The sequence below is a fragment of the Hevea brasiliensis genome, chromosome 10, assembly GCF_030052815.1.
Source record: "Hevea brasiliensis isolate MT/VB/25A 57/8 chromosome 10, ASM3005281v1, whole genome shotgun sequence".
In the NCBI taxonomy this organism is placed as follows: Eukaryota; Viridiplantae; Streptophyta; class Magnoliopsida; order Malpighiales; family Euphorbiaceae; genus Hevea; species Hevea brasiliensis.
Genome location: NC_079502.1, coordinates 90304599 through 90313700, shown reverse-complemented (window position 1 = coordinate 90313700; position 9102 = coordinate 90304599). Strand labels below are relative to the sequence as shown.

The 9102-nt window shown below is 45.8% G+C and overlaps 1 long non-coding RNA gene across 1 annotated transcript; it reads right to left on the bottom strand.

Annotated features, from left to right (window-relative positions):
- LOC131169532 (uncharacterized) lies at positions 1–1117 on the bottom strand. Its single transcript, XR_009140468.1, has 3 exons — positions 837–1117; positions 577–734; positions 1–129 (listed from the first exon to the last, which is right to left on the bottom strand). It is a non-coding gene; the product is annotated as an uncharacterized LOC131169532 (long non-coding RNA).
- Between the last annotated feature and the right edge of the window lie 7985 nt (positions 1118–9102).

The following is a 9102-nucleotide window of genomic DNA, read 5'->3' as shown; positions in this document are numbered from 1 at the left end:
TAAGTGATGCATGAGCATGCTTGAACATATAATAATAGTGAAATTACAATTAAAATTAATATTTTACTCACAGACTTTATGACAATCACTGTGGCGGCTGGGCGGAGGAAGAAGGCTGTCCCGGCTCACCTGACAATTATATTACAATTATTTAATACAAATGACTCAATACAAATCAAGAAAAAGACCAATACGTCCTAAGTCGTGCCGAAAATCCAGCAGAGTCTTCCCTATACCTAGGACCTACCCAACCTGCAAAAGGGCTCAAAACACACTTCTATATTCACAATCCACATGTCCACAACTTAATCACATCACACAGCCCCTCCTGGGCCCATCAAATCAATCATCCATCACAATATGTAAAATTTCAATTTAATCCCTATAATTGACCATTTTTGCAAAAACTGCCCAAATAAGCTCCAAAAATTCTAAAACTTTGCCCCGCGGTCCTCAGCAATATTACTAAGCTATTGCAAAAAGAATCATAATTTTCTAAGCTACCACGAATATTTTATGGATTTTTAATCCTATTTAAGCACTAGAAAATTATGAAAAAGCAAGGTTCGGGTTTACCTTTGCCGATTCCGACTTCGGGAACGCGCTCGGGACGTCTGACAATGGGGGGCTAGCCAAAACCTCGGTCCAATTCGGAGACTTTTCCGGTAACGGGTCTGTCTGGCCCGAAATTTGCAGACCCGGTCAACTGTCGAATTTCCGCGAATTGAGGATACCTACACGAAGCCCATAACACGGGGGTTAGTACATAAATTTTTCAGAATTTTCTAAGCTCATTTAATGCTCGGAAAAACACTGCGAAGTTTCGTGGGACCCACCGAAAAACGGTGTCGGAAAAATTTGAAATTTATGTCGCCGCGAAGCTCTCGACGAGTGGAGCGCGCTGGTAGCCTCGGTTTTCTCGTGGGATTCACGGTTTTCGAGAAATCTAGCCCAAAAGTCGAAATGGGCTAAAATCTTCCCGAGCAAAAATCGGACAAACCGCTCGATGGATTTCGGCGTTCTTGGTGTCTATGGAAAGCTCTCGCCGAGTAGATGATTTTAGACACAAGACCCGGTCCAATTGGTGGCCGGATCGGCCGGATTTGGCCGGGGAAGCCGAAACGCCGCGCGCGCGAGGGAGGGAGATCGCGCGCGTTTTCCGGCCGTTCTGGGCGGCGGCCGGCTGGCTGGGGTGGCAGGGGGAGGTGGCTGGCCGGCGGCAGGGGAGGGAGGAGAGAGAAAAGAGAGAGAAAAGGGAGAGGGAACGACGCGCGCGGGGAAGAAAAAGGGAAGAAGGAAAAGGCCGGTCCGATTCGACCGGTCCGATCCGGTCCGGTTCGATTCGGCCGGTTCGATTCAGAATACAAAATTTTGAATTTTTACTCTGCCTCGGGACCGAAAACGAGGTCCAAAAATTCCGAAAAAATTCCAGAAAACTCAGAAAAATACATAGACTCCAAATATATTTTTAGTTTTGCCACGTGGTCTTTAAATTAATTTTTAAAAATCATCAAAGTTTATATTTTTGGAAAATCGAGCCCGATTTTTAAAATCCGAAAAATCTCAAAAAAATTTCTAAAATTTAAATAAAATTAAAATACCAAAAATGCTCATAAAATTTAAAATTTTGGGGTGTTACATTCTTCCCCCCTTACAGAAAATTCGTCCTCGAATTTTACACAAGGCAGAATAAAGCACATGATTATACATTGAACAGATAAGGATACTTGCTACGCATGTCCCGTTCTGACTCCCAGGTGCACTCTTCCACTGACTGACTCCTCCACAAAACCTTAACCATAGGGATCTGTTTGGATCTCAGCTGTCTCACTTGGTAATCCACTATGGCTACAGGCTGCTCCTCAAATGTCAAGTTCTCCTTTAGCTCTATCACATCCGGCTGCAGTACATGAGAAGGATCTGAAATGTATTTCCTGAGCATGGAGATGTGAAATACGGGATGAACATGAGAAAGGTTGGGTGGTAGCTCCAACCGGTAGGCAACTGCTCCAACTCTATCAGTAACCTCAAAAGGTCCGATATACCGAGGTGCCAACTTGCCCTTCTTTCCAAATCTCATGACTCCCTTCATTGGAGAAACCTTCAGGAATACATAGTCGCCATCGCAAACTCCACATCCTCCGTCTGGGTCCGTGCATAACTCTTCCGCTCATCAAAGTCGTCCTCGCCGTTCTCGATTAAAGGAACTACCTGTAAAGTGTACTGCACTAGGTCTACATTATGCACCTTCGCTTCCCCCATTTCTGTCCAACACAGAGGAGACCTACACTTTGTTCCATATAGTGCCTCATAGGGTGCCATCCCTATGCTGGAGTGATAACTGTTGTTGTAGGCAAACTCCACCAAAGCTAGCTGCTCATCCCATTGACCTCCAAAATCCAAGACACTCATGCGAAGCATGTCTTCCAGTGTTTGGATTGTCCTTTGACCGTCGTCGTCTCGAGGGTGGAAAGCCGCATCAAGTTCAATCAGTGTGCCAAGTGCCTCCTGCAACTTTCTCCAAAACCGAGAAGTGAATCAGGCCCTCTGCCGATATTATGGAAGCCAAACTCCATGCAATCGACTATTTCTCGAATGTAGAGCCGGGCATACGCTGTACGTAATATGTAGTCTTCACAGGTAAGAAGTGAGCTGATTTGGTCAAGTGGTCTACAATTACCCATATCGAATCATATCCTCGCGTGGTACGAGGCAACCCAGTCACAAAATCCATAGTGATCATTTCCCACTTCCATTCTGGGATAGGGAGCTCTTGCAGCTTTCCTGACGGTCTCTGGTGTTCAAACTTCACCTTCTGACAAGTCAAGCACTTGGACACAAAGTCTGCTATGTCTCTCTTCATGCCATTCCACCAATAGCTATCTTTCACATCATGGTACATCTTGGTGGAACCTGGGTGGACACTGTACAGTGTGTAGTGTGCCTCTCGCATGATTTCATTCCTGAGGTTGTCCACATCGGGCACACATATCCTAGAACCTTGCACTAGGGCGCCATCATTGGCAAATCCAAACTCACCACCTTCACCTTGCTGTACTCTTTCTATAATCTTCATCAATTGTTGGTCTCTGTGCTGGGAAACTCTAACTCTGTCCCTCAAGTCTGGCCTCACTGAAAAGTGAGCCAACAATACCCCCTCATCTGAAAGATCTAGGATTAAACCTTGATCCATCAACTCATGTACCTCCTGAATCAATGGTCTCTTCTCTACTGAAATGTGCGCCAAACTGCCAGAAGATTTTCTGCTCAAGGCATCTGCTACAACATTGGCCTTCCCAGGGTGGTACTGGATGGTGCAATCATAGTCTTTCAGAAGCTCCATCCATCTCCTCTGTCTCAAGTTTAAATCCCTCTGTTGGAAGATGTACTTTAAACTCTTGTGGTCGGTGTATATCTCGCACACTTCACCATACAGGTAGTGTCTCCAGATTTTAAGTGCAAAGACTACAGCCGCCATTTCCAAATCATGGGTGGGGTAGTTCTGCTCATGCCTCTTCAGCTGCCTTGAAGCATAAGCCACTACCTTTCCATTCTGCATCAAAACACACCCTAGGCCAACTCTGGAGGCGTCACAATACATGGTGTATCCTTCACCACTCACAGGTAGTGTCAACACAGGGGCAGTGGTTAGACACTCCTTAAGCTTCTGGAAACTCACCTCACAGTCATCTGTCCAAATGAATGGAACATTCTTCCTGGTCAACTTAGTTAGGGGAGCCGCTATCCTGGAGAAATCTTGTACAAAACGCCTATAGTAGCCAGCTAAACCCAGAAAACTTCGCACCTCAGTGACTGTTGTAGGCCTAAGCCAATCAGTTACAGCTTCAATTTTCTTGGGATCCACTTGAATGCCGTCACTAGAAACCACGTGTCCCAAGAATGAGATGCTTTCTAGCCAAAATTCACATTTTGAAAATTTGGCATATAGCTGGTGCTCCCTCAACGTCTGCAACACCATCCTCAAGTGCCACACGTGTTCTTCCTCGGTCCGAGAGTACACCAAAATGTCATCTATGAATACGATGACAAAACGGTCCAAAAATGGCTTGAACACCCTGTTCATCAAGTCCATGAAGGCTGCTGGTGCATTAGTGAGTCCAAAAGACATCACCAAGAACTCATAATGACCATATCTTGTCCTGAAAGCCGTTTTGGACACGTCCTCATTCCTGATTCTCAACTGATGGTAGCCTGATCGCAGGTCTATCTTGGAAAAGAATCTAGCTCCTTGGAGCTGATCAAACAAATCATCGATCCAAGGAAGTGGATACTTGTTCTTCACAGTCACCTTGTTCAGCTGTCTGTAGTCGATACACAACCTCAATGACCCATCCTTCTTTCTCACAAATAGAACAGGAGCGCCCCAAGGTGAAGTGCTCGGACGTATAAAACCCTTGTCCAAAAGCTCCTGTAGTTGCTCCTTTAGCTCTTTCAATTCTGCTGGTGCCATCCTGTAAGGTGGCATGGATATGGGATTTGTACCCGGCACAACATCAATACAAAACTCTATTTCCCTTCCTGGTGGCAACCACGAAGCTCCTGCAGGAAGACATCCATAAATTCTCTGACAACAGGAACATTTTCCATGCTGACACCTTCTACAGATGTATCTCTCACCAATGCCAAATACCCTTGGCATCCACGCCTCAACATTTTTCTAGCACTAATTGCTGACACCAAATTATATGGAGCCACGCTCCTGTCACCATCAAAGCTAAACTATTCCACACTAGGTATGTGGAAATACACCTTTTTGTTCCTGCAGTCTAAAGTGGCATAGTGAGTTGACAACCAATCCATCCCCAGGATTACATCAAAATCCATTACTGGTAGAGGAACCAAGTCTGCTGGGAGGATCTTTCCATCCACTACTACTGGGCTACCTGGAAAAATCATATCTACATCTATGTTGTCGCTAAGTGGGGTAGCTACTGACAAAGGGCACTCTAAAGTTGTAGGGTTTCTACCCAACCTCATGGCAAACACAGGGGAGACAAATGAGTGCGTAGCACCCGGATCTATCAAAACACAAGCCTCATAAGAACAGACCAGAAGAATACCTGCCACAACTGCATTGGAAGCCTGAGCATCCTGGTGGGTCAGGGTGAAAACCCGAGCTTGACCCCTACCCTGAGTGGCGTAACCACGACATCGACCTCTACCTCTGATCCGCCTCCAAATCCACGTCCCCCTTGTCCTCGCCTGTACATTTGGTATCGCTGCCATGTTGGAAGTACCCGGATACAACTGGCGAGGAACATTTGCAATAGAACCCTGTGACCCCATCTGTGGCTCACTGAAAACGGGGCATTCTCTAGCAAAGTGACCTAGTTGGCCACACCTGAAGCATACTCCTGATCCCATCAAACAAGGTCCTGAATGTCCTCTTCCACACTGTGCACACGGTGCCAAAGAGGATCCTGAACTGCACCAGGCTGCTGTACCCAGGCTGTGACGGCTTTGGATCCGTACCACAGTGCAGATCCTCGTGGTCTGTGTCTAAAACCACTCTTCTTGTTCCTACTTCTTCCTCTGTAATTATTCTGGCCACCACTGTCTGGAGTACCCATGGAAGGGACACCTGAGGAACCCTCTGCTCTGTTTTTCTTGGCTCTCCCGCTGTCATCCGCAGCATAGCTGATCTCTATCTGTCTAGCTCGATCAACTACCACGTCAAAAGACTGATCAGACATCATGGCTAGGTTCGCATACCTCCTGTCAAGCCCCCTTAGGAATCTCTTCACCTTCATAGTTTCTGCAGCTACTGCTGCAGGGGCATATCTGCTCAATTCCAGAAATTTCGTAGCATATTCGTCTACAGACCTGCCATTCTGTCTTAAGGCCTCAAAGGCCCACTGCTTCTGATCTCTGAAGCTTTCTGGCACAAACCGATTGATAAAAAGTTCCACAAACTGAGCCCATGTCAAACCCTCCATCCGGGGTAACACGTAGTCATTCATCCATTGTCTAGGCATAGGCCCCATGACATGCTGCATACACTCTATCAATCTTCTATCACCAATCAGAATTACATTTCTGCTGCACATGCGAGAATCCAAAAACCGATATGCATCGTCTGACACATCATAAGTACCAGGCACCAACTTCTTGAAATTTATGATCTGTTTGTAAGATTCCTCTCTTGGTGCGGTGGACTGCTGCTGCTGTGGAGGGTGGATCATATACTGCGCCATCATGTTTATGGTTCTCTGCAGACCAGCTAGAGTAGCTGCCATGAGGTCCATGGGACCCTGTGCCGTAAAGGACTGATCCTGTACTGGGGGTAGCTGCTCTTCTACTTGAGCAGCTCTAGGCCTCCTACCCCGCCTCCTCGGGGCAGGCGCCTCATCCTGTGCTGACACCTCGTCAGGCACATCTGGCTCTGGTGCAGTGGCAGCTCTCCTGCTTCTACGCATTTTCCTGAAATTCAGCAACATTAGCCCACAAAATTCAAAATTACTCATTACACAGCTCTATAGACTCATATTTACACACAATATATGAAGCAGAAACTAGAAGCAAAGACGACAATGCAATACGAATGTGGAACCTATTTTCCGCATGTGACTCCTAGTAGACTCTTCCCAACACTTTAGATGAACATTCCCTAAGAATCTGGAGCCTAAGCTCTGATACCACATCTGTCACGACCCAACCTATGGGCCGGACCGGCACTAGGACCTGGGCCAGCCTAAAGCCCCCGAGGCCCGTAGTAAGCCTAACTGTTCATTAACCCAACTCTAAGGCCCATTTGGGCCCAAATTCAAGAAACCAAACGGACAGAGTCCGGCCATAAAATGGACTTTCCAACGGGGAGTTTTCGACTCACCCGACCTGTAAACACAATAAACACTCAACTGGGGAGCTCAGCTCACCCTCCACATACTCATCAGCATAAAAATAAATGGGAGCTCAGCTCCCTCATCCAATCCATCAAACATACATAGAATATTAAGTTTACAGGTCCAAAATGATAAATTTAGTTTACAGACCCAAATCAAATAAACATTTCTAACACATGCGGAAATTCTAAGATTTAACAAGTTATACAAACATTAATAATCGACCTGCGAGGGAGAAAGCAGGTTAACTTCAAAAATATCCTCCTGTGGCCTGAAAAAATTTTTGAACAGGAGTGAGCGTTCGACTCAGAGAGTAAAATATCAATTTTAACCATAATCTCTATAACTATCTAAAACTAATGCACCCTGTAGAGTGAAATGCAACATCCACATCATTTTCACATCATAACATCAAAAAGGTAATTTGGAGCACTCACGCACCCTGTAACATCAATCATAATATATGGGGGCTGATCCCCAATACAGCTCTCTTAAATCCAACCTGGTGCCAGCGAAGAACTCAAGCCGGACTTTCGCTTAATAAACCAAATCGAGGGTCCCAGCGAATAACTCAAGCCGTGACTACCCCTCAAAAGATCGGGTCCCAGCGAAGAACTCAAGCCGTGACTACCCGTCCTGTCCATAGTCCACACCACATCACACGCACACCAACGCACGCACACTGCTCCAAATTACCACAACAACATTCATGGCACGTTAACAGTTATAAATGCAACATAAATCGTGCCTAGAGTTTAACTACATAAATATATGCATATAAGTGATGCATGAGCATGCTTGAACATATAATAATAGTGAAATTACAATTAAAATTAATATTTTACTCACAGACTTTACGACAATCACTGTGGCGGCTGGGCGAAGGAAGAAGGCTGTCCCGGCTCACCTGACAATTATATTACAATTATTTAATACAAATGACTCAATACAAATCAAGAAAAAGACCAATACGTCCTAAGTCGTGCCGAAAATCCGGCAGACTCTCCCCTATACCTAGGACCTACCCAACCTGCAAAAGGGCTCAAAACACACTTCTATATTCACAATCCATATGTCCACAACTTAATCACATCACACAGCCCCTCCTGGGCCCATCAAATCAATCATCCATCACAATATGTAAAATTTCAATTTAGTCCCTATAATTGACCATTTTTGCAAAAACTGCCCAAATAAGCTCCAAAAATTCTAAAACTTTGCCCCGCGGTCCTTAGCAATATTACTAAGCTATTGCAAAAAGAATCATAATTTTCTAAGCTACCACGAATATTTTATGGATTTTTAATCCTATTTAAGCACTAGAAAATTACGAAAAAGCAAGGTTCGGGTTTACCTTTGCCGATTCCGACTTCCGGAACGCGCTCGGGACATCTGACAATGGGGGGCTAGCCAAAACCTCGGTCCAATTCGGAGACTTTTCCGGTAACGGGTCTGTCTGGCCCGAAATTTACAGACCCGATCAACTGTCAAATTTCCGCGAATTGAGGATACCTACACGAAGCCCATAACATGGGGGTTAGTACATAAATTTTTCAGAATTTTCTAAGCTCATTTAATGCTCGGAAAAACACTGCGAAGTTCCGTGGGACCCACCGAAAAACGGTGTCGAAAAAATTTGAAATTTATGTCGCCGCGAAGCTCTCGACGAGTGGAGCGCGCTGGTAGCCTCAGTTTTCTCGTGGGATTCACGGTTTTCGAGAAATCTAGCCCAAAAGTTGAAATGGGCTAAAATCTTCCCGAGCAAAAATCGGACAAACCGCTCGATGGATTTCGGCGTTCTTAGTGTCTATGGAAAGCTCTCGCCGAGTAGATAATTTTAGACACAAGACCCGGTCCAATTGGTGGCCGGATCGGCCGGATTTGGCCGGGGAAGCCGAAACGCCGTTATGGGCGGGAGATCGCGTGCGTTTTCCGACCGTTATGGGCGGCGGCCGGCTGGCTGGGGTGGCAGGGGGAGGTGGCTGGCCGGCGACAGGGGAGGGAGGAGAGAGAAAAGAGAGAGAAAAGGGAGAGGGAACGACGCGCGCGGGGAAGAAAAAGGGAAGAAGGAAAAGGCCGGTCCGATTCGACCGGTCCGATCCGGTCCGGTTCGATTCGGCCGGTTTGATTCATAATACAAAATTTTGAATTTTTACTCTGCCTCGGGACTGAAAACGAGGTCCAAAAATTTCGAAAAAATTTCAGAAAACTCAGAAAAATACATAAACTCCAAATATAT